Source organism: Anomaloglossus baeobatrachus, chromosome 3 (assembly GCF_048569485.1).
Source record: "Anomaloglossus baeobatrachus isolate aAnoBae1 chromosome 3, aAnoBae1.hap1, whole genome shotgun sequence".
Taxonomy (NCBI): Eukaryota; Metazoa; Chordata; class Amphibia; order Anura; family Aromobatidae; genus Anomaloglossus; species Anomaloglossus baeobatrachus.
The window spans coordinates 322855365-322881617 of record NC_134355.1 but is presented as its reverse complement, the minus strand read 5'-3'; the positions used below and the strand labels follow the sequence as shown (position 1 = coordinate 322881617).

At 44.8% G+C, this 26253-nt stretch overlaps 1 protein-coding gene across 2 annotated transcripts in view; it reads right to left on the bottom strand.

Annotated features, from left to right (window-relative positions):
- FYN (FYN proto-oncogene, Src family tyrosine kinase) overlaps positions 1-26253 on the bottom strand; it is a 256607-nt gene that overhangs the window by 181164 nt on the left and 49190 nt on the right. For both annotated transcript variants that reach the window (XM_075340043.1, XM_075340042.1), the window contains exon 2: positions 1753-1868. The gene's annotated coding sequence lies outside the window, so the exon portion shown is untranslated. The remainder of the gene's footprint in view (positions 1-1752; positions 1869-26253) is intronic.

Below are 26253 nucleotides of genomic sequence, written 5' to 3'. Positions count from 1 at the left end.
TCTACTACAATAAAGAATTCTTCAAACTTAGTGGATAGTGATGAGTGAACCCGAACTGTAAAGTTAGGGGTTCGTACCGGACACTTAGTATCCGGTGCCCAAACTCGAACGTGGACTTCTCACAGAAGTCCGTGTTCAAGTTCGGATACTGAATAAAATTTGTTGAAAGGCTACAGCGCAGCCAAACAACAAGCTTTTCGGCTGTGGGCACTTCCAGAACAGTGACAGCCATGCCAAGTGACCCATCCTCTATAAAGGCCGGATCATGGTTGGCGCCAGCATTCTATTCGGAATTATACCTAGTGCAGATTGCTCTAACAGAGCCTGGTGCACGAACCCTAATAAAGCCTGGTGCAGAGTGCCCTAATAAAGCCTGGTGCAGGGTGCCCAAGGAAAGCCTGGTGCAGGGTGCTATAAAGAGGCTTATGTAGATTACACTAACATAACCTGGTGCAGTGTGCCGTAACAGAACCTGGTGCAGAGTACCCGAACAGTGCAATAATCTGCTGGGGTCTCAGATGGGTGCAAGAATGAGGAGAGCAACAAATAGGGGACGTGGTCATAGTGCTGCTGCTGGTGGTAGTGGAGCTGCTGCAGGGAGAGGATGTGTTTGATCTGTGTCTGATACGTGCCCAAATGAAATAACTTCCTCTGAAGCACGCAGGCGATAAGACATTCTGGGTATCGCTGCACAAATGGTCAGGCCAGAACAAGTAGAGGCGGTTTTAGATGGATGGCTGAGCGTGCCTTCAGTTTCTTCACCTTGCCTTCCACCCAGTCCTCTTCTGAAAGGGCAGAGTTGATAATTGAGGTCCATGGGCATCTGTCTTCCACCTCACTCCCTTGTAAATCAGCCAAGCAGTCTGAGCCCAAAGTCATGCAGCAGTCACCTCCGCTTTTTGATGATTCCGCTAGCTGAGGTTCCATGGGCCATCCACCTTTCCCAGAAGTGGAAGAGAATGAGTGCACTGTGATGCCCAACCACTTGTTGTGTTTGAGGATGAGTACGTGAGAGGGCTACTGCATACAGTCAGTAGACCGCCACAGCACATCTCTGATGATGACGAAACACAACTGTTGCGGACATCTGCAGTGTGCAGACCAGCAAGGAGGGCAGTGATGAGGATTTGGTTAGATATGATGCAGTGGGATGATGAGGTCCTATGCTAGAGTTAAGACCATCCGAGTAACGTGCACAGTTCGGAGCAAGTGTAGGGGCTAATGTTGCCCCAGCTGCACATCAATAGAGGGAGCAGGGTTGCAAAACCACAGCAGCCAGCTCATAGCCAGTACGTCGGCTGCTATTGCCCACGGCGCCAACAAACTGAGCACACAAAAGCCAGCTGAAAAGGAGCTCTTTGGCATGTCATTTCTTCAGACAATGTAGTGTCTTAACCTGAGCACCACCTGCATGACGAGACGTGAATGCAAAGAACGAGCTGCAGTGGAGTAAACACCTGAAAAATCAGGAAAGATCTCAGGCTCCTACTGCTACCTTTTCTGATGTAGTCTCAGCCTCTTTCTTCCCCTCCTGAACAATAGGGCCACCAGATTTACATAAAAGGAAAGGGTACCATATGTCAGATAGCAGTGCGACAGAAACAAAAATACTAACAAAGTAAGATTCGGGAGGTACTTAAACCTGGGAAAAAATTACATATTTCAGGCAAGTGACAGCTCCTCTTTAAGTATAGATTGTATAGTGTATTCACTTTTATGTAAAATAGGACAAATGAAAATGTAAAAAATTACCTTGAAAGCTCTGATGAAGTCTTCACTGGAAATAAAGTATCTCCCGGTGATCTTTGTGGTAAATTCAGAAGTCAGCCTCCCGCACTGTTGACATTATTGTTCCGACTCTTACAAACCTAAGGGAATGAAGAACAAAAGTCAAAACACTATGGAACAAAGTAGTATTTGTGGTTATAAAAGAGGATGTGAGACTTATTAAAAAATAGGCATTTAGATAACTTGCAGTTTTAGGTTATAAAACACAAGGTATTTTACAAAAGATCCTGGTAATGTGTAGAGTAATGTAAAGGGGCTTCCAGTTTATAAAACACATTGCCAAACACTCTTGGAAGGATTTTTAGTAATCAGAGGGGGGACCTTTGGGTCAGGCTGCTCATCACCTAGCCGTTACAAAGAGCATCTCTCCCTTTGGAGGACCTGTCTTGTCTTCCATTGTGGAGAAGACCCATTGATGGAAATAGGCAGAGTGTAATTATGACTTCTTCCTGTGGAGGCGCTGCAGGGAAACTAACACTGTCAGATTACAGATGATCGCCAGATGTCCCAACTCTGGTTAGATGTGATCAGTTTATGTTCCATGAACATTCTGACCCCCTATAAGTGTAGATTAAATACAGGGTATAAATAAAAGGGAAGGCGCAAGGAACCAATTAAAGTGTTAAATCTCTGCAGACATTTTACTGAATGTCTAAGCAGTGAAAATAACCTTTCAGCACAACTTAGAAACAGGGTCAATAAAATAACACTTAGAGGGTAGCATGCGAGGGAACATAATTCATTAGCACTGGCGCTGACCTATGCAAAGTCGTTCCAAATGTCATTAGTGCACGAGGCGCAATTAGAAGCCCGCGCCATTACCAATGCTGTCGGCAGCTCCTAGCCTGGCACGGGCAGATAAATAACTATATCACACGCAAACAAATGACGTGTGCTTTGTCATTCTAACTTCATACATCATACTGGCATCTGTCCAACCCTCTACCTGGTAGTGAGCGAGTGAAAAAATCAACACCTATTAAATGACCATCAGAATCAATCCATAGATCTGTCCTCATTACAGAGAACGCAGCACATTGCAGTGTAATGTTTTCTGCTTTCTTTTTTATTGCCAGGAGGTATTTGTGTTCTTTAATCCCTCCATTGAAACCAGGAGAGAGCGACCTGTTTCTTTTTCCAGATGGTAAAAGATGCAGGACATGTCTTCACTTCCCGTCCCTTTCATCAGACACTCGCTATTTCCTACAATAGAATTCCCTCCATTTTTAAGGGAAATCGTCCATGGTTTAGGCTTTGCTGCAGCATACTAGGGGTGCCATGTGTCAGGAAAATCACTTGGCAGCCTGTTACAGTGGCTGAATGTGCCTAATCTGCAGATTTGCTTTAAAGGCAGCCTCACATTTCCTTAGAGGACAGTGCGCTGTTTGTTACAAAGATTTTGCTGCAGCCACTTGAATTGACAAACAGGAGATTTGACAAATCCCGCACAAAGCAACATGGAGATTATTACCATACTGTCTACAATCCAGACCACCCCAACGAGCGGAGATTATCACACACATTTGTCTAAAACAGCAATTATGCTTTTATTAAAATGGAAAATGAAACGTGCATGCTTATGGATTTATTGCTACATGGATATGTTTGCAGAGAGCAATCACATTTAAAGGGAACCTGTCAGCAGAAATTTCGCCCAAAACCTAAAAGATTCCCCCTCTGCAGCTCCTGGGCTGCATTCTAGAAAGGTCCCTGTTATTATTGTGCCCCCTGTGAGACCAAAATAAAGACTTTATAAAGTGGTACCTTTTTGTATTCAGATACTGTAAATGTGACACGGGGGCGGGCTCTCTGCTGTCCGTTATTCTGCCTCCTGGTCCTGTATGCCGCCCCCATCGCTCCTTTCCATAGCTGATGCACCGCCCACTGCTCCAGCCATCCCCGCGCATGCCCAGTGCCAGTCTCACGGGACTGAGCAGTGTGACCACTGGTGACGTGTGCGCAGGCAAGTGATTATGGGCGGGGCTGTGATTGTTATCAGCAAGTACCCGCCCATAATCTCGTGAGCGCGCAAACCTCACCAGCGGTCACACTGTGCTCAGGGTAGTGCTAGACTGTATGGGCTGCTTCCAGGGATGACGTCCCTTTTCTCACGTGATGGTATTTTGAACACGCCCCTATCACGTGACAAAAGGGAGGTATACAAGAGGTATACGTATTCATGAGAAGAACATAGTTTTACCCCTATACAAGTCACTAGTGCAACCACACTTACAATACTGTGTATAATTTTGGTTTATAAGAATAACAAAATTATGGGTATTCCCATCTCCAAGATCCTATCCTAATATGTAGTAGGAGTTATAATAATTAGAAAATATCTCCAATTAGAAATGTAGTATAGTTCTTCTGATTCACTAAGTCGGTTACCTCATGTGCAGGGCAATACAGGACCTTAGGTATCCATGCTTATGACCACTAACAACTAACTAACGGTGACTATATGAGTGGTCGTAAGCATGGATACCTAAGGTCCTGGAATGCCCTGCAAATGAGGTAAGAGACATGGCTATATCAGGAGAACTATACTACATTTCTAATTGGTGGTATTTGATGATATTATTATTATTGTTATACCTACTACAACTTAGGATAGGATAGGATTTTGTAGATGGGAAAAACCCTTTAACTAGAACGTGTGTAGAGAAGAGCAACCAAGATTATTAAAGGAATGGGGACACTGCAATACCAAGATAGGTTATTAAACTTGGGGTTATTCAGTTTGGAAAATGAAGGAATAGAGGGGATCTTATTATGTGGCGCCCTGGACAAGCCAGGGGCCACAGATAACAAAACACACACACCCCCACCCCCAGCAGTTCACAGCAGACATCCCCAGTGAGACCTGATTTCTTCCCTCGGGTTCAGACAGACACACCAGGTGGGCGGAGTCAGGCAGATGGGCACGCCCACCGAGGAGTCTAGCTGGCCTGAGGCAAAAACCAGCAGAGACAAGTCCAGGCAGAGGAAGAGAGAGGAGGTCTGCAGAGAGGCAGACGCAGACTGGGGCCTAGGTTGGAGCCTAGGTCCCTTGTGTAGCCAGTGAGGCAGACGGTAGTGGCCATCTGCAGGAGCCGGGAAGACAGTCTTGGTGGAACCGTAGGTAGCCGGGGCTGGGCGGTGGCCTACCGGTACTGAACCGGGGAGCCAGCTGGAAACCGGAGCGCAGGAGGAGCGTACACGAAGGTGCAGGAAAGGACTTACACTACCAAACTGGGTCAGGGGAAAAACACCGCAGCCACCTGTGGGACCCGTCCATCCAGCCATTTGTTTGACCAGAGACTCTGTGCATTCATCATTGGCTGAGTGAGTACCACCGTGCCGTGCGGCACCGCGCTGCCCCCGTGACCCTGCACCTCACCAGGTCCCGTAACCCGCCTGCCAGCCCTACCTCATCGGGCCCCGGGACAACCAACCCCCCTACCCACAGAGGGGAGAAAACAACATCCAAGCTGCTCCCTGTCACCACTCCCGGGATCCCCGTCCAGAGCAGCGGTGGTGTCACAACCTCACCACAACCGTGGGTGGCATCACGGACAATATCCCTAAACCCAAACCACCCCCCTTTCACTCACGGGCGAGTGTTCTGAAGGGGAGAACAGGCAGAAGCAACTTCCCTGGGTGACCCCGTAGGACTACAAGTCTGGGTCACCACAAAAACAAGAGGGCTAGGAAGGCGAGTCAGTAGCCACCCCCTAAGTCAGCCTGAAGGAGCCTGGTTCCCTACTTGGAGCATCACAGCATCGCCCGGGTTACCTCACCCCTTCCATCTGAAGTGAGTAAAAACCCTGAAAGACATTCCTGCTGTGCGTGTGAGTTCTTCTGCGACCTGTGGTACTACACACCTACACTGGTCCCTGGGGCCAGCCTCACTCTCAGGAGGCCATAACACCTAACTGCGCCTACCATCAGCCCCAGGTGTCCCTTAAATTGCAGTGGCGGTCGCCCTGACCGCAATACCGAGAGTGGCGTCATGAATCCCATAGAAGTCAATCTACCTGTGACCAGAAGGACCCAGGACGTGCAGTCCCTGAAGACCCTGAGACGACCTGAAGGTAACGGGGCCACGGGGCGGCACATCTGCATATCTCGAAAACCCATCATAATACCCAGTGTGGGCACAATTTGTCTTCAAACTCTTGTGCCCACGGCAGCACCACCTAGCGTGTGTTATCACCTTTACCCCACTAAAATGAGTGATACTGTAAGTAAGTTGCCATTCCCCGGCTTCTTATTTCAGAACAGACATATCCCTGCTTGTATAACATAATATTTCATTAGCCTCAGATTAAATTTGTGGCATAAACTCCTATTCTAAAAGTGACACAAAAAAGTAGTTAAACAGGGTATATATGGTACGGGGGGCTGTCTGATAATAACTCAAAGGAGTATCAGACAGTCAGGGTCCACCGTGCAAAGACTCTGCTGCAGACTATGGCAGAGTGCAATACCTCTGTTAACTCACAGAAGGATACAATAAGTAAGCAAAGCAATTCCTCCTCCACTTGGAGGGTGTGTGGAATGATCTCTGTTAACAATCACAGAGACAAAGGCAATGTGTGCGAAATGGCACCTACCTAGGTCCGCTCTTCTAGTGGTGCAAAAGAGACGAACAGCAGCGTAAGCCGCACAAAGCTCCTACCTGCGTTCGCTCCACTAGTGTGCGAGGACACGAACCACTAGATATGGCACCTGCCTAGGTCCGCTCTTCTAGTGGTGCAAAAGAGACGAACAGCAGCGTAAGCCGCACAAAGCTCCTACCTCTGTTCGCTCCCCTAGTGTGCGAGGATACGAACAACTGCCAGACGCAGTATAAGGAACGTTACCCTAGCGGCAACGTCCACCTACGAGTCGAATCACAAGGCCCAGCCAGACCATGTGCCTCAGGCACCTGCCTATGTCCGCTCCCCTAAGAGGTAAGGATACGGACAGCAGCCGAAGCTGTAAGGTATAAGAACGCTACCCTGCCGGTAGCGCTCACCTTGCATAGACAGAGGAATGCCTAGAGGAACGTGCACAGGGCGTCTACCCTCATGCATGAACCAAGAGGACTGAGCGCCATGCGGCGTGTGTCAGGGTCTTATATAGACTCTGTGCCTCATCCAAGATGGAGGACACCAGAGCCAATCGGCTGCCAGAACGACAAGAGTGACGTCATGCTGGCCTATCACCGAGCAAGGCGTCACAAGCACATGACCAGCGACCAATCGGCATAGAAGGTGTCAGAGACATGTGACCTCGTGTCAGCGATGATGTCACCCGCACATGTGCAATGGCTCCAAGATAGGACTTAGTCTCCAGCGCTCGCACATGTGCAGTAGCAAGAAATCTGGACTTAGTCTCCAGCGCTCGCACATGTGCAGTAGCAAGAAATCTGGACTTAGTCTCCAGTGCTCGCACATGTGCAGTAGCAAAAAATCTGGACTTAGTCTCCAGCGCTCGCACATGTGCAGTAGCAAGAAATCTGGACATAGTCTCCAGTGCTCGCAGCAACCGTAACAGTATATACAGTTAGGTCCAGAAATATTTGGACAGTGACACAAGTTTTGTTATTTTAGCTGTTTACAAAAACATGTTCAGAAATACAATTATATATATAATATGGGCTGAAAGTGCACACTCCCAGCTGCAATATGAGAGTTTTCACATCCAAATCGGAGAAAGGGTTTAGGAATCATAGCTCTGTAATGCATAGCCTCCTCTTTTTCAAGGGACCAAAAGTAATTGGACAAGGGACTCTAAGGGCTGCAATTAACTCTGAAGGTGTCTCCCTCGTTAACCTGTAATCAATGAAGTAGTTACAAGGTCTGGGGTTGATTACAGGTGTGTGGTTTTGCATTTGGAAGCTGTTTCTGTGACCAGACAACATGCGGTCTAAGGAACTCTCAATTGAGGTGAAGCAGAACATCCTGAGGCTGAAAAAAAAAGAAAAAATCCATCAGAGAGATAGCAGACATGCTTGGAGTAGCAAAATCAACAGTCGGGTACATTCTGAGAAAAAAGGAATTGACTGGTGAGCTTGGGAACTCAAAAAGGCCTGGGCGTCCACGGATGACAACAGTGGTGGATGATCGCCGCATACTTTCTTTGGTGAAGAAGAACCCGTTCACAACATCAACTGAAGTCCAGAACACTCTCAGTGAAGTAGGTGTATCTGTCTCTAAGTCAACAGTAAAGAGAAGACTCCATGAAAGTAAATACAAAGGGTTCACATCTAGATGCAAACCATTCATCAATTCCAAAAATAGACAGGCCAGAGTTAAATTTGCTGAAAAACACCTCATGAAGCCAGCTCAGTTCTGGAAAAGTATTCTATGGACAGATGAGACAAAGATCAACCTGTACCAGAATGATGGGAAGAAAAAAGTTTGGAGAAGAAAGGGAACGGCACATGATCCAAGGCACACCACATCCTCTGTAAAACATGGTGGAGGCAACGTGATGGCATGGGCATGCATGGCTTTCAATGGCACTGGGTCACTTGTGTTTATTGATGACATAACAGCAGACAAGAGTAGCCGGTTGAATTCTGAAGTGTACCAGGATATACTTTCAGCCCAGATTCAGCCAAATGCCGCAAAGTTGATCGGATGGCGCTTCATAGTACAGATGGAGAATGACCCCAAGCATACAGACAAAGCTACCCAGGAGTTCATGAGTGCAAAAAAGTGGAACATTCTGCAATGGCCAAGTCAATCACCAGATCTTAACCCAATTGAGCATGCATTTCACTTGCTCAAATCCAGACTTAAGACGGAAAGACCCACAAACAAGCAAGACCTGAAGACTGCGGCTGTAAAGGCCTGGCAAAGCATTAAGAAGGAGGAAACCCAGCGTTTGGTGATGTCCATGGGTTCCAGACTTAAGGCAGTGATTGCCTCCAAAGGATTCGCAACAAAATATTGAAAATAAAAATATTTTGTTTGGGTTTGGTTTATTTGTCCAATTACTTTTGACCTCCTAAAATGTGGAGTGTTTGTAAAGAAATGTGTACAATTCCTACAATTTCTATCAGATATTTTTGTTCAAACCTTCAAATTAAACGTTACAATCTGCACTTGAATTCTGTTGTAGAGGTTTCATTTCAAATCCAATGTGGTGGCATGAAGAGCCCAACTCGCAAAAATTGTGTCACTGTCCAAATATTTCTGGACCTAACTGTAGATCAGTGAGCTGAACTGTAATCCTTGTTCGGTCCAATACGAGCTGAGACAGTGCGTTTTCTTATTTTTCACTTGTTACTTTTCTACATTTAGTCTGATTTCGGCAAAATTATTTGCTTTCTTGTTTTCTTTAAAAAAAATGTGTAAAATCATTAAGAAAAAAAAAAACAAAAATCACATGATACCACGTGGGTGAAAATCATTTGTTCTGCATTCCAGCCTTTCCTGGCCTGTTGAGATAAGAAGACCGTAAGACATTCTGCCCCGATCTATCTTCTAGTCAGAAGTCCTGGCTCAGAAAGTCTACCAAGCATCTCCTACCAGAATATAATACAGCGTGGTTATCAGAATAAGGGAACACCCTTACCCTTCTACTGCGGTGTATAAGTAATGCAGGGAAAGGATGACTTGTTTTTCAAGTTTGCTTTTGTTTTGTTCTGCCCTCTGGCTATGCCTGAACGGGTTGTACTCTTAGCCCTTTTTTATGTTATTTCACTGTTTATAAAATACAATAAAATTAATGTAATTACTCCAATTACTACAAAAATGTCATTAAAAAAGAACATAAAAAATAAATAACTTGCGCTTTATTTTGCTGGTGTGGGATTAGATGATGCCTAATCTTGCTAGAGCTGCCACACAACATTCAAGGAGCAAGTCTGTTGTCTCATAAATCAAAAGTGCCCGATGGGCAGTGTATTCTCCTCTTACACTATATCACATGATATTTACAGCTGATCCATGGGCAGCATGCATCCGCTGTCAGGGTCTCTCCTGTGGATCAGGCAGCATGCATCCGCTGTCAGGGTCTCTCCTGTGGATCAGGCAGCATGCATCCGCTGTCAGGGTCTCTCCTGTGGATCAGGCAGCATGCATCCGCTGTCAGGGTCTCTCCTGTGGATCAGGCAGCATGCGTCCGCTGTCAGGGTCCCTCCTGTGGATCGGGCAGCATGCATCCGCTGTCAGGGTCTCTCCTGTGGATCAGGCAGCATGCATCCGCTGTCAGGGTCTCTCCTGTGGATCAGGCAGCATGCATCCGCTGTCAGGGTCTCTCCTGTGGATCAGGCAGCATGCGTCCGCTGTCAGGGTCCCTCCTGTGGATCGGGCAGCATGCATCCGCTGTCAGGGTCCCTCCTGTGGATTGGGCAGTATGTATCCACTGTCAGGGTCCCTCCTGGAAATCAGGCAGCATGCATCCGCTGTCAGGGTCCTTCCTGTAGATCGGGCAGCATGCATCCACTGTCAGGATCCCTCCTGTGGATTGGGCAGCATGCATCCGCTGTCAGGGTCCCTTCTGTGCATCGGGCAGCATGCATTCGCTGTCAGGGTCCTTCCTGTAGATCAGGCAGCATGCATCCACTGTCAGGGTCCCTCCTGTGGATTAGGCAGCATGCATCCGCTGTCAGGGTCCCTCCTGTGGATTAGGCAGCATGCATCCGCTGTCAGGGTCCCTCCTGTGGATTAGGCAGCATGCATCCACTGTCAGGGTCCCTCCTGTAGATCAGGCAGCATGCATCCGCTGTCAGGGTCCCTCCTGTGGATTAGGCAGCATGCATCCGCTGTCAGGGTCCCTCCTGTGGATTAGGCAGCATGCATCCGCTGTCAGGGTCCCTCCTGTGGATTAGGCAGCATGCATCCGCTGTCAGGGTCCCTTCAGGCAAGCAGGAAGATCCGCCAGGTGAACATCACTTGTCTATATGCCTTCTTAGACTCCTCCTCTCACCTACTTTGAGTACAAGCTATTCAAATTTAGTAACAAGCTGTCAGCTCTCATCACAAGTCTGTATTAATAAGTACTTGTCTTACCCACAATATAATTATTATGGTAACTCTGCACTGGGCTATTCCTCCTAATCTGAGAACTGAGTGTCATCAGTTGGGGGGTCCACACACGCTTACATTATCTAATCAGCACTGCTGGTGTCACATTGTGTATAGGGACACCCCCAATGACATGGCTCCGGTAACACCCATTTGCGATTTATTCTACATTTATTCTACATTTTCTAGGAAGAATAAAAGAGGAAAGGCACAATGCAGAGTTCTACAAAAAGCTGTTTCTGAATTATTTCATAGGGATTTACTAAAACAGACATGTCAGAAGAGTTGATAGGTCCTCTGTGTCAATAATACGTGGGGGATTCTAACTAACTAATTAACTATTTAATATTTCAAACTACCGTACTTACTTCTGGTTATGCAATTCCTCTTTAGTGATGTAAAGTTCCTCTACGGGTTGGATATGCATGCATGATAAATCCCTATGGAAATCATTAGAAATCTAATAATGTGTTATGTAAAGAAACATTACCCCTTTGCTCCATACCATGTAGAATTCTAGAACTTATCAGCTAAAATCACAGTATATTTAGGGAAGTAGCTATAACTAAAGAAACAAAAATAGACCACACATACAAAACTCACACATGATCTATTGGGGATAGGCAAAACATGTACCACACTGAACACAAGGTTCTTAATTAACATTCTGTTTAGACTGTATGAAGCTCACTGTTACGTCACAGCAAACCTGTGTGTGATCGGCATCAAAGTGATCCAGTATCAGCAGGGGGGGTGACACACATGCACCACAGCTGGAAGGCAAAGCCCCCAATGCTGCATGTTACAGGCACAAAACAACAATGGCCGCCAAAAAGCACAAAGACAAGGTGAAAGGAGCTAAAAAAAATGTGATGTTACAGTTGGCTTCATGCACTCTGATCAGAATGTCAACTAAGATCATTGGCTCTGATTTATCAAGACCGGTCATAGTGGAGGTGGACATTCCCGATTCATGACGAGGTGCTCAACTCTTAAAGGGGTATTCTCACTTCCAAGATCCTATCCTAATATGTAGTAGGCGTAGTAAGAATATTAGGAAATACCTCCAGTTAGGAATGTAGTATAGTTCTCCTGATATAGCCATGTCTCTTACCTCATGTGGAAGGCATTGCAGCTTATGTATCTATGGTTACCACCACAAGAAACTAACTGTCACTATATGTGTGGACGTAAGCATAGATACCTAAGCTACAATGTCCTGCACATGAGGTAAGAGACAACGCTATATCAGGAGAACTATACTACAATCCTAATAGGAGGTATTTGCTATTATTAATTATTATTATTATTATGCCTACTACATATTAGGATAGGATTTTGGAGATTGGAATACCTCTTTAATGAATCTGGAGCGTCTGATGAGTTTTATGCACCTCCGTGCACCACGCCAAGAAATCTTACACCAGTCTCTGACTGGAGTAAGGGGTACTTTGCACGTTGCGACATCACTAGCATTGGCTAGCGATGCCGAGCGCGATAGTACCCGCCCCCGTCGCACATGCGATATGTGGTGATTGCTGCCGTAGCAAAAATTATCGCTACGGCAGCTTCACACGCACATACCTGCTCGGCGACGTCGCTGTGACTGCCGAAAAATCCCTCCTTCAAGGGAGAGGTGCGTTCTGCGTCACAGCGACGTCACTAATCGGCTGGCCAATAGAAGCGGAGGGCCGGAGATGAGCGGCCGGAACATCCCGCCCACCTTCTCCCTTCCGCAGTGCCGACAGACGCAGGTAAGGAGATGTTTGTCGCTCCTGCGGGTTTACACACAGCGATGTGTGCTGCCGCAGAAGCAACAAACAACATCGTACCTGCGGTCGACTTGACATTATGAAAATGTCCGACGCTACACAGATCGCCGATTTTCAACGCTTTTGCGATCGTTTATCGGCACATCTAGGATTTACACGTTGCGATGTCGTTACCGGCGCTGGATGTGCGTCACTAATGACGTGACCCCGACGATATTTCGGATGCGATGTCGCAGTGTGTAAAGTACCCCTAAGACTTCTGATGTAAGGAATGCCACAGCTTATCAAGAATTAGAAGAGCCATGGCGACGCTTCTCACCACGCCCCCATTAAGCTCCATCACCTCCCATTTTGTTGTAGCTGGAAGACACTGTAGTGAAAATGCCAAAAACAGCAACTGTTGTTGTGCCAAAAGTTTGAGACTTTTCACGCAATTTATGCCCGACTCCAGGCAAAGTTACATTGATGAATCAGCGCTCTTGTGTTCAGTTTTGCGTGATTTGGATGAGTGATCTATGGTTTCTTTTCTACAGTTATGGGGAAGTAGACATCCTCTGTAAGGTTACCCATACTTGCTAACCCCATGTGACACTTGTCAGAATCACTATGGTGTGCCGATGACTTGCCTCACGTACTCAAAGACCATGTGTAGATAGGATTGTGTGGATCTTAATAGTATATAGCCAGTGCTCTCCTCATCATTCACATTACAGACTGATTTCCTGCTGGAAACCACCCTCCTCGCTGCAGTGACGCACGCATTTCCTGTATTCTTCCCATGCTGTATCAAGCAAATTGTGATCTGTGTAAGGACAATGGAAAATGTGGGTTTTGTTGTGCGAAATATGCATTTCCTTTTGACTTGAATTTCTTGTAAAGAGAACCTACACATAAGTATAATCTGCAACATGCTACACACAAAGCTATATCTGTGCTGCCATTAAAGCAAATAACTCAGTAAAGGCAGAGGCAGGCATTGTTCTAATCTACTGTCTGGCTCCGTGCATTAGACACAATAGTAGTCTCTGCTATCACGCGTCTTCTGTTATATACAAGGCAGAAATATGACCTTGCGATGAAATTGTATTCAATCCTTTACCTTTTCTTCCTGGTGTTTTACATTACGTTTTGTTTTATAAAACCATTTGGTTGACAAATAATTACAGGGAAGGTGCTCAGAAACGTTTCCATGAAATTGCATATTATATACTGTATAAACTGCATACTGTATATATATTCTGCATTGGTGTAGTTATATGACGCTCCACATAATTTGCCCTAAGCCTGAAGCTCTCTGCACTGTTGGCATTTTACACGAAATTTGACATTTCAATGCCATTTGATTTCTGATGAAAATACATTGTAAGCATGCTCGCATGAAAAATGTGACATGCTATCTCAAAAAACTATATTTTGCAATATGGTGATCTATACAACTATATTTATTTATTTTACTACCTATATATTATATAGAACCTTATATACAGTAGATGAAACAAGTACACCGTGTCCCAATATTTTTTGGAACCGGAGTAGTAAAAGATAAAAGTGGTAAAAGCTGGTCAAATATCTAAGCTAGATACAAGGAACATTGTAACTATAATTAATTTTTAAACCATTTCTTGAATTAGTTTTACTTGGAAAAGCAGTGCAAAAAAGTTGGTCTGCTATCATATCTCTGAATCCCACCTAATTACTGAAGTTTGTAAAAAAGACATAGTCCTTTAAAGGGAACCTGTCAGGTCCAATATGCACCTAGGACCACGAGCAGTTCTGGGTGCATATTGCTAATACCTGCCTAACCGTCCCTGTATGTAGTAGCATAGATAAAGGGATCTTTAGAAAAGTATTTCTAAAGATCTTTTATCATATCCTAATGAGCTTGGGGACTAGTGCCTAGGGCATTGCTTCCCTTGCTAGTTGACCCCATTAGCATGCTAGTATGCCCCTGTGGGTGTGCTAGCATGCTAATGAATACGCAGCGTGAGAGGATGATCTCACTCCCCTCTCTGCTGCCATCGCCGCCCAACGCTGGATTTCGAAGTTTCAGTCATGCGCACTATGAAGCCGGGTGTACGCATCCTAGCTTTAAACTGAGCCGAAATCCAGCATCGGGCGGCGATGGCAGCAGAGAGGGGAGTGAGATCATCTTCTTACGCTGCGTATTCATTAGCATGTTATAACGCCCACAGGGGCGTACTAGCATGCTAATGGGGTCAACTAGCAAGGGAAGCAAGGCCCTTGGGGCTAGTCCCCGAGATCATTAGCATATTATAAAAATCTTTAGAAATACTTTTTCTAGAGATCTCTTTAATGATGCTACTGTATACAGGGACAGTTAGGCAGGGATTAGCAATATGCACCCAGAACTGTTTGTGGCTCTGGGTGCATATTACACCTGACAGGTTCCCTTTAAGAAGTTCTTCGGTTAAAATGGCACATATTCTCAACTGAAGACTTTCTGCTACAGTCAGTAAATGTCACAGCCTCACTGTTTGTGAGCATTGTCAGCTTTAATCATATTTATTATACGGTATGTATTACCATTTAGGTCACATGAAACAGTGGTGCCATATATTGAAGACACTATACGTATAATAAATGATGGCATCCAATATTCTTGATGCATTACTGTCAAGAAGAAGCTTCATGGTCAAACGAGTACTTAACTCCAGAATGACATTTAGCAATATTACTGCATAAAGCTACATAAAAAGTAAGTGGTAAAGGCTCTTTTACATGGGTCAATGACTGGCCAAATAAACGATCATTCACGATAGCTGCCCTAGAAATATGCTCACAAAAGAGCACGGGCATTGTGTAAACGGGATTTGCTACCGTATATCGTAGTAACGACTGCTAAATCGGTATAAAAGCCATAAAGCAAAGTACCTGCAAATGCTCTTAAAGAAGTCCCAATAATATTTTTACTTCCTAATTACCTATGTAATTATGTGAAAGTGTACTAAAAGGGTTGTCCAGGACTTCGATATTAATGACCTATCCTTAGGATAGGTTATGAATAACTGATTGGTGATTGGTGGGGTTACAAACCTGGCACCCCCACTGATCAGCTGTTCCCTGTGACAGAGGTGTCGGGTGTGCTCAGTTGAGGAGCAGAGCAGCTCTGTCATCTGTATAATGGCTGTAGTAGGGTACTGCATATCCACACGCTAATCAAAACAATAGGCATTGAACGCACAGTACCAGGCCACGGACACTACACAGATTGGCTATGCAGCTCCTCAAGTGGACCACATGTGGCACTGCTGTCACAGGGAACAGCTGATCAGTGAGGGTGCCGGATTTTGTACCATCAGATATTGATGACCTATCTAAAGAAAGGCCACTCAATATAAAATTCCAGGACAACCCCTTTAATATATTTGCCAACTGCATTCTTCCCCAGTTTCCTTCTTCACTCTGATTCTCTTCTTGCACATGTGACCTGCAAACAGACTAAGTGGCTCACACTGGGGTTTATGTGTGATCCAGAAGCCACTATCTCTGCATTGGTCTAAGGAGCCTCCATATTCTTACACTAGGAAATAGCTCCACCGCAGACAGCGTTCCCTTGTGCATGTCGGCAAAGTAGCTCATGTGCCAGCACTGGAAATTGGAGAACATAGTGATTGGTAAGAATAGCAATACACATACACATCATTACAGAAGTAATTCGGACAGTTCATGAAATAAAACTGTTGTTAGGACTTTCATTTATTATGGAATTTTCGCAAGCTTTGGTTGAAGCGTTTTGTTCTAAACTGTAAAAGTGACATGCAAAACCATTAGACATCACTTGTGCCATTATTCATGTACAAAACAATGAAGTATTTTTGCTCATAAGCTGAAAGCCACATTCACAGCCTTTGCAATACACCACAGTCCCTATGAGCACCACATTCTCAAGGCTCCGAGGAGAGAACACCTCCCTAAAGAAGACCTGAAAGACACGACGGGTCCTTTTAATATTATGGGTTCGAAAGTAAATGGTCCTTTTAATTGGCAGGACAGTGTTATTTGTCGTTTTTCACATGGATGATTTCTATCAGTGGGGTCACTTTCAAATGAATGTTGGTTTTCTTCAAGGGGTTATTCCCTAAATGGACAGCCCATTTCATTTATGTTTGCACTCGTTAAAATACAAACACTTATACCTACCTCCCATGCCGGCGTTGTTCCAGCGATGTTGGCACTCGCTCTCTAAAGGTTCACGTTATCTTATTACTTCACGCGACACTTCTGCCCAGTTGGCGCCAGCTTCACTGTCCCCGCCTTTGAACAGATCAAAGATCAACAGAAAGGGAGCGGCCAACCGCAGCTCTGACCTCCTCATGATGTTCAATTCGCCCAAAAGCAGGGGCAGTAAAGCTGGCATTAACTGGGCACAAGGCTCGTGTAAAGCAACAAAGTCTCATTACCCCTCGGAGAGCGAGTGCCAACACCGCTGGAAGAAGGCAAGCATGGGAGGCACGCATAAGTGTTTGTATGTTAACAGGGGCAAACATGGAGAATGAGAAGGGGCTGTCCCAGTAGTGGACAACCCCTTTAATGACACATATGCTTACTTTAGGAGCATCTGTCACAGGTTCACATTAAAGTCAATCTCTTACTATGTTCTCTTGAGACAGCTCAAAGGAATTATCTTTAATTATGTCATTTACTTTACATTTTACTATCTCTAAAAAATTGTTTAGAGTTGAGCTTGTAAATCTGTTTAGTGAGGGCGCTGACTAATGATATTTTACTGCAACTAAGTAGTAGGCCGAAGTCACACTTGCGAATGACTTGCGCGAGTCCCGCATCACCGGGCACGGCTTGCAGCTCTCCGGACAGGAGAGTCTCAGCTGCAAAGAAATACATGCAGCCGACCAGCTCCTGTCAGGAGAGTGTGTGGCCGTGTCAGCTGATGCTGATACGAGACTCGCACGAGTCACTTGCAAGTTTGACTCTGGCCGTAAATGTAAGATTACATGACGAGTCATTCAGCTGTCAGCAAGGTGCTAAGTTACATATTCTAAATCGGTTGGGCAGGGGAAGAACAGTAGCCAATTAGGAAGACTGCATTGTATTTGGAAGGTACAGATCCACAAGGAAAAATAAGCAGCACATGCATGAGATTTCAGAACTCTCATTCACTTTACTGATCCTGTACAAAGCAACATCTTTCACTACTTGAAAAGCGAGCGGAAAAAAAGAGCAAAAACACAGCGTGTGAACAAGTACTAGTTGTTCTCTTATATTGTTTATTTATATGTTCCTGAATTAAAAGAAAGTCTTATATATATATATATACAGTACAGACCAAAAGTTTGGACACACCTTCTCATTCAAAGAGTTTTCTTTATTTTCATGACTCTAAAAATTGTAGATTCACATTGAAGGCATCAAAGCTATGAGTGTAAACATGTGGAATGAAATACTTAAAAAAGTGTGAAACAACTGAAAATATGTCTTATATTCTAGGTTCTTCAAAGTAGCCACCTTTTGCTTTCATTACTGCTTTGCACGCTCTTGGCATTCTCTTGATGAGCTTCAAGAGGCAGTCACCAGAAATGGTCTTCCAACAGTCTTGAAGGAGTTCCCAGAGATGCTTAGCACTTGTTGGCCCTTTTGCCTTCACTCTGCGGTCCAGCTCACCCCAAACCATGTCGATTGGGTTCAGCTCTGGTGACTGTGGAGGCCAGGTCATCTGGCGTAGCACCCCATCACTCTCCTTCTTAGTCAAATAGCCCTTACACAGCCTGGAGGTGTGTTTGGGGTCATTGTCCTGTTGAAAAATAAATGATGGTCCAACTAAACGCAAACCGGATGGAATAGCACGTCGCTGCAAGATGCTGTGGTAGCCATGCTGGTTTTGTATGCCTTCAATTTTGAATAAATGCCTAACAGTGTCACCAGCAAAACACCCCCACTCCATCACACCTCCTCCTCCATGCTTCATGGTGGGAACCAGGCATGTAGAGTCCATCCGTTCACCTTTTCTACAAAGACACGGTGGTTGGATCCAAAGATCTCAAATTTGGACTCATCAGACCAAAGCACAGATTTCCACTGGTCTAATGTCCATTCCTTGTGTTCTTTAGCCCAAACAAGTCTCTTCTGCTTGTTGCCTGTCCTTAAGCGGGCTTTACACGCTATGACATCGCTAATGCGAAGTCGTTGGTGTCACGGAATTTGTGACGCACATCCGGCCGCATTAGCAATGCCGTTGCGTGTGACACCTATGAGCGATTTTGCATCGTCGCAAAAACGTGCAAAATCGCTCATCGGTAACATGGGGGTCCATTCTTGAATATCATTGGAGCTGCAGGTACAAAGTAGTTCGTCGCTCCTGCAGCAGCACACATCGCTCCGTGTGACGCCGCAGGAACGAGGAACCTCTCCTTACCTGCCGCCGGCCCCAATGCGGAAGGAAGGAGGTGGGCGGGATGTTACGTCCCGCTCATCTCCGCCCCTCCGCTTCTATTGGGCGGCCGCTCAGTGACGTCGCTGTGACGCCGCACAGACCACCCCCTTAGAAAGGAGGCGGTTCGCTGGTCACAGCGACGTCGCAGGGAAGGTAAATATGTGTGACGGGTCCGGCCAATGCTGTGCGACACGGCCAGCGATTTGCCCGTGTCGCACAACCGATGGGGGCGGGAATGCCCGCTAGCGATATCGGTACCGATATCGCAGCGTGTAAAGTAGCCTTTAGCAGTGGTTTCCTAGCAGCTATTTTACCATGAAGGCCTGCTGCACAAAGTCTCCTCTTAAGGCTATGTGCCCACGCTGCGGAAAATGCGCGGATTTTGCTGCGGATTTCTCGCGGAAAAGCCACGGTTTTTGCAGAAATCTGCAGCACAGCTACTCCCCAGCCATTTCTATGGCATTTGGGAAATGCTGTGCCCACACTGCGGATTTTTCCGCAGCGGAAATCGTGTGGATTTTCGTGCGGAAAAATCTGCAGCATGTCAATTATTGTTGCGGATTTTCGTGTGGATTTTACCTATTCAATTGAATTTAAAAAAAAAAAAAAAAAGAAAAAAAAACGCAAAATCCGCAACAAAATCCGCGTCAAATCCGCATCAAATCCGCACCTGGTGCGGATACCGGGGGAAAGCTGCGAATTTTGATGCAGAAAAATCCGCAGATACAGAGTCCCGTGGGCACATAGCCTAATAGTTGTTCTAGAGATGAGAAGGTGTGTCCAAACTTTTGGTCTATACTGTATATATATACCGTATATATATACGGTATATAAAATAGACTTGTTTCTTACAAAGTATCTCAACATGAGAACATGTGGCAGAAATAGCTATTTATTCTCCTCTGATCTGACTAGTAGCAAAATGATATTTCTATTACAAATGCACAGGTTTCAGATATCCTATGAAATATTCTATTGCTAAGAACTATATGAAATGTATTTTTCCATGCAGGAACATTAGAAAGTGAGCGTGGTAGTGAATATCTCTGCCATTGTTTCCAAGACTGTTTCACCTGCATCTGGATTTGTTTCTGTACCTAGGACAATAGTAACTAGACTAAGTAAACATGGCAAGCTATGAGTCTCACACATGTGTTCACAAATGTAGAGCAGAACAAGTGAAGAGGTCACGGCACTCTGGAACTATTGTTGTCATGCTTCAGAGCGCTGCCACTGGATCTCCGGGCTGGTCCGGAGGTAAGGTATGGTGCTGGCGACACCGACAAATACACTCTAGGAAGGCCAGACGCTGCGCTGAACAGCAACCAACATGCTGTCATTAAAAGCCAGAGTTTAGATTAAGAAGCACGCAACCGTCCTCAGCAATGAGCAATCACTCTCTAAATACTATCCCGGCAGCACAACTGCTGAGGCACAACTAATCTAATAAGCCAAGAAGTGAGCATTAGTGAAATGACTTCTCCCGTCAGGTCACAAGACATTCAGTTCACATACAGTATTCATTAAGCATGGCTCGGCTCACCGCTGTCTTTTTTAATAATACATAGAGAAATAGTACGCACAGATACAGGACCAAAAACATGGTGAAAGATTCCCTTTAATGGGAATCTGTCAGCAGGGTTTGGCTACCTCATCTGAGAGCAGCATGATGTAGGCAAAGAGATCCTGAATCCAACGATGTATCATTTATATTACTGGGTGAAGTAGCTCTGACACAATCTGAATTTTTAGATTTACCCATGTAGCAGAGCTGAGAGAGCTACCCTCGCCCACTGCAGGCTCGCTATAGAGATTTAACATAGACAGTGAGGTGTCAATCACAGGGCGCGATGGACTACCATACATGTGACATTGTAGTCCAAGCCATGAGAAGTCCTGCTGCTTAAACAAACATAACAAAAACACAACAGATCAGACCTTGACAAGACAGCCATCCCTGAATTCTGTGCTTTATCCCTTGCAGCAGCTGTCTTCAGCTTACATAGCAAAAATCTGCTGACAGATTCCCTTTTAGACTACAATCCTACGATCAGTATTTGGCACGTTTTTCGTGTTGATTTTCTGAAACATTTTCACAAATATTAGCTAAATTAGGCAACTTGCATTTTTTTACATGTCTTTTATTGCATTTTCGATGGTGCGTTTTTTGTCTCTCTGGTATGTCATGTTTTAAACAAAGCTGCTTTGTTTTTGGCACTTCCTGGTATTTGGCTTTGACAAAACTTTATTGATACAGTCATGTGAAGATTACATGCATTGTGGAAAGGGGCTGAAAACACATTTGTTTTTCACCTGCAGATTTTCCACTTCTAATGCAATTGTATGTGGAGACTCCGCATATAAAACTCACCGTACCAGCAAGAGAAATGGACACGTTGCACAGTTCAAACACGCCCCACAGGTCAGTGTACACTGTAAAAAAGCACAGAGTACAGGGAATTTCTACAAATCCCATCCACCTTGCTGGAAATGTAAGATGCTGCATTTTAGGTGTAGCAAAAAATATACAGCACCAAAAACGCACCGTGGGAACTTCTTTAAAAGGGAACCCGTCACCACATTTTTGGCGTATAAGCTGCAGCCACCACCACTGGGTTCTTATATACAGCATTCTAACATACTGTATATAAGAGCCCAGGCCGGGGGTATAACATAAAAAACACTTTACAATACTTACCTAACGGTCGCGCTGTGAGCCTTATGGGCGTCTTTGTTGTCCGGTGTCGGCGCCTCCTCTTTCGGCCACCATCGTCCTCTTTCTGAAGCCTGGGTGCATGACACGACTACGTCATACAAACTCGCCGGTCCTGTGCAGCCGCAGTACAATACTTTGATCTGCCCTGCTCAGGACCTGAATGCCGACGAGTGTGGATGACGTCGGACCAGTCATGCACCGCGGCTAGAGAAAAAGGAGCACAAATATGGCCGAAAGAGGCGGCACCGACATCGGACAACAGAGATGCCCATAAGGCCCACAGTGCGACCGTTAGGTAAGTATTATAAAGTGTTTTTTATGTTATACTCCTGGCTTGGGCTCTTATATACAGCAAGTTAGAATGCTGTATATAAAGGGCGCTTTACACGCTACAATAAATTTTGCGATGTGTCGGCAGGGTCACGTCGTAAGTGACGCACATCCGGAATTGTAAGTATGATTGTAGCGTGTAAAACCTCCGTGCAATTGCGATTGAATGAAAATCCGTTCATCGCATGCACGTCGTTCATTCCTCAAAAACTGGACGTGCGGTTGTGCAATGTTCCCGAGGCAGCACACATCGCAGTGTGTGACACCCCGGGAACATTCAACGACAGCTTACCTCCGTCCACGGCTCCCACCAACAATGCGGAAGGAAGGAGGTGGGCGAGATGTTTACATCCCGCTCATCTCCGCCCCTCCGCTTCTATTAGCCGGCTGCCGCGTGACGTCGATGTGACGCCGAACATCCCTTCCACTACAGGAAGTGGATGTTCGCCGCCCACATCGAGGTCGTATGGACGGGTAAGTACGTGTGATGGGGGTTAATCGTTTGTGCGGCACATTCAACAAATTGAACATGCCGCACATACGATGGGGGCGGTTACGATTGCATACGATATTGTATGCGAAATCGTAACATGTAAAGCAGGCTTAAGAGCCCGGTGGTGGTGGCCGCAGCTTATAGGCCAAAAAAGTGGTGACAGGTTCCCTTTAAAGATACATTGGGAGCTTTTTGTGGTGTATGCTGGTAGAGGCTTGACTGCATAATCAGATGGCGCAGGCTAGTACAGTAGTGATTATGGGAGATTTTAGCTACTCAGATATTGACTGGGGTTACGGTTCTGCTTCAATTACAAGATGGGAGATTCCTCAGCTTGTAAAATAACTTATGGGTCATTTGGTGAAAGACCTGACAAGAAGCGATGCTTGAAGAGTAAAAAACTGATAAGGGGCTTGGGTGAACTTACTTGTGAAGAAATATTCAAGTATTGACATTTATTTTGACTTGACAAGATTCAGTTCGGGTTCGCCGACTTTCCCGGTGTTAGCTGAACAGCTGGAGGAACATATCTGAAACCATTGAAATCAATGGGAGGCAAAACTTATGTGTTAGTAAGGGCTAGGGGAGCTGGTGTTAGTAAGGGCTAAGAGACTGCAAAAAAAAGAAAATAAGGAATAAAGCAGGACAGTTATACTTACCGAGGCTCCAGCGTGGCTGTCACATTGCTTCCGAGTCTGCTCATTAATCCTCATACATATTCACTGAACCCCCCCCCACCGGCAGTCCCTGCGTCTGTTTTGTCCCCCAACCTGTGTGACAGCATCTGTGATTGGTTGGAATCACATTCTCTCTGGGTCCAATAATGGAGTGTAAAATTAAATATATTTGAAACAAATTGGCTTAGGTTCCATCATATATTGATGCCCATCACAGATAAAGCAGATGGCTACAGGCTGCAGCCCCCAGCCGTGTGCTTCTCTTGGCTGTGTATCAAAATACGAGGGACCCCATGCGGCTTTTTTAAAATTACTTAAATAAATAATAGTAAAAAAAAAGGCATGCGGTCCGTCCAATTTTGATATTTTTTACCCCATTTTCCAGTACAACGAATGGTACCATTCGAAACTAGAAATCTTCCTGCAAAAAAACAAGCAGTCAAACGGCTATATCACCCGAAAAATAAAAAAGTTATGGTTCTTGGAAGAAGAGGGAAAAAACGACCGCACAGATATGGAAAATTGATTGGTCATGTTAAATAGTACAAATCTAAAATACTCATAAAATAAACAATTAAAAAATAACTAATATTCATGCAATATGTTAAAAACAACAACAACAAAGAAAAACTGCAGAAAAAAAAAACTGTGCGGAGGTGGCTTAGGCCATGTTGCCATAATGTGATTGCGCTGCGTTTTTTTGCCACAAATTCCATGAAACCAAATGGTGATTTTACAACGATTTAGTAAAACTGGGGCATTGTGTGATCAATTCCCTTTTCCAGTGCCCACAGTCTCCTCTGGCAAAGGAGACAATACACAGCACTTTCCTATAATTATTTGGGAGGGATTTCGGAGCTTTCCTTTCTTCATAAAATCCAGTTTGTTCAATGGAAAACAAACAGTTTTTACCATATGTCATTATTAAAGGAAATACCCCTTTATTATTTTACCAGGGCTCCTAGGAGAAAATGTTCCAAGAAAATGACATTTTCCAAAAGATGCCGAACATATAAGTGTGCATAAATGATAATTATCTATGATATTATTCTGAAAAGCTTCCACCCTCTAAAAAAATGAATACATTTGTGTTTAAAAGGAATCTGTCAGCAGGTTTTTGTTCTGTAATCTGAGGAAAGCATGAGGCAGGGGCTGAGAGACTAATATTGGCATTGTATCACTTATTAGGCTGTGTGCTGTTATTTCTATACAATGAGTGTTTTAGCAGCAGGAGATTATCACTGCCCAGAATAGGTGCAGGTGTGAGACCTGGTCCAACCATGCACCCAGCACTGATTAGCAGCTTAATATCAATATACAATAATTCAAACAAAGCTGCTAATCACGGGTGTGAGCAGGGTTAGCTTTCTGAGCTCTGCTGCATGCTGCATCTAAAAATTCTGATTATGTCACAACTGCTCCACCTAGTAAAGTAGATGACACATTGTTGGAATCAGGGTCTTTGATGATAGATCTAAATCTGGTGATAGATTCTCTTAGGCCCCTTTTATATGTCAGTGAAAAACACAAGTTTTTCACTCACGTGTTAAAGCTACGTATGTCCCTCCGTGTGCCGTGATTTGGGCACACGTGTGATCTCCATGTGCTATCGGTAATAATACACAGAGATCAGGCACTTATACTCGCCTGTCCACGCCGCTGATGTCCGTGGTGCTGAAGACTCCAGCGATGCTGTGTTCGGCCGCCGCTGTCTCCCCTCTGCAGCTACTTCCAGATCGGCTGTGCAGTGCATATGTATGAGCATAATTAGCTGGCCTGGAAGCAGGAGACAGCAGCGGCTGAAGACAGCATCGCTGGAGACAGGTGAGTTTACAAAGCTTTTTATTTTAAATGTACATGTTTTTCTGGTACGTGTTTCACGGATCACACCACTGTGTGGTCCGTGGGACATCAGTGATGCCAGAAAAAAAAATGCACATGTCTCCGGGCGGAGCACAAGGACACACGTGTACGCTGCATGGAGACATAGCCAGTGAAAAATCACTGATGTGTGAGCAGACCCATTGATTTTAATGGGTCTGCGTATGTCAGTGATTCTGGTATGTATAAAAACAGTAAAGGCCTTAAAGGAGTTTTAGTGGATTTTCAGTAGCAAGAATAAAACTAAAATATTCTTGGCCTAAAAAATAACCCCTAAAATTATGAAAATGGCTCAAATTCGAATAGTCTTATGACACGGGCCACAGCAATGTACAAAGATTATTAGTAATGACACCATTTCAGAGAACATTATGATTGTTTTGCGAGGTACGTAAATCACAGCCAGTGACATGGGAACTTGAATGACCTACCAATATATATTCCTCATCTATGAGACCTAGATGAACATGGAGAATATACAACTGGTAGCCTGTCAATCACACCAAGGCAGCAACTACTGAGCAATATCACTCAGCTCTACGTATTACAAAAAGGATGTAGCAGCTGGTAATGATCCGGTTAGAAACACATAATACGATCTAAAAGGTGCTTGTAATTGTCTAGGAAGGTAACTGAGCGAGCAATCAACCTAGCAGGAGCCATTAGATTGCCTAATGTAACGCTGCCAATGAATATTATACAGAAAAGCTTGTAAGTCATTCTCGGAGGCGAGGACACGTATAGTGTCAAGCAGACGTCACAACATAAAAAAGGCACACTAGGCTTTTCCATGCAGATTTTTTCCCATCACATGCACAAACATTTTGCATATTTTGTTTCTCTTTAGATAATAATAGAGCTACAGAAAGCTGATTGACATGCATAGGATATGGATTTATAAAGGGTTTAATTCATTTTTCGATGCAAAATCGGAATATGTCAAAAAAGATGGTCATATACCCTGTGTAGTATAGAGATTTACAATGCTGTGTAGTGTTAGGACTCATTTAGGGCTTATGCACACGTTGCGTACTTACATGCATTTACGCTGCGTATTGCACTGCAGCGTAATTGCATGCGTCCTGCGTCCCCTGCACAATGTAGATTGTGCATGACACGTGTGCACGTTGCTTTTTTGAACACAGCGATTTGGGTGCTAACATTTTGACCCAAATCCGTGCGTTC